Below are 363 nucleotides of genomic sequence, written 5' to 3'. Positions count from 1 at the left end.
TGTGACAATGCCTGTGGTGTGTGGCAGTGCCTGTGGTGTGTGTGGAGGTGCCCACGATGTGTGTGACAATGCCTGTGGTGTGTGGCAGTGCCTGTGGTGTGTGTGGTGGTGCCTGCAGTCAGTGGGTTGGTGCCCGGGCTGTCAGTGCTGCCCCTGCAGTGGCTGCCAGTGTGAGGGCAAAGCCCAGCAACTGGCTGCAGGTGAGGGCTGGAGGGTGTTCTCCCTGCGAAGGGTCTTGGTGTCCTCATGAGGAAAGGGGACACCCGAGGCAGGGGGACTCTGAGGGGATGCTGCTGCAGGGCAGGTGCAGGAGAGAAGGCAGGGGAGGGAGGGAGGGCAGGATGGCTTCCCTTGTTCTAGCAC

Source organism: Corapipo altera, unplaced genomic scaffold, assembly GCF_003945725.1.
Source record: "Corapipo altera isolate COAL_440 unplaced genomic scaffold, ASM394572v1 107b, whole genome shotgun sequence".
NCBI classification, from domain to species: Eukaryota; Metazoa; Chordata; class Aves; order Passeriformes; family Pipridae; genus Corapipo; species Corapipo altera.
Note: the sequence above shows the minus strand (reverse complement) of the source record.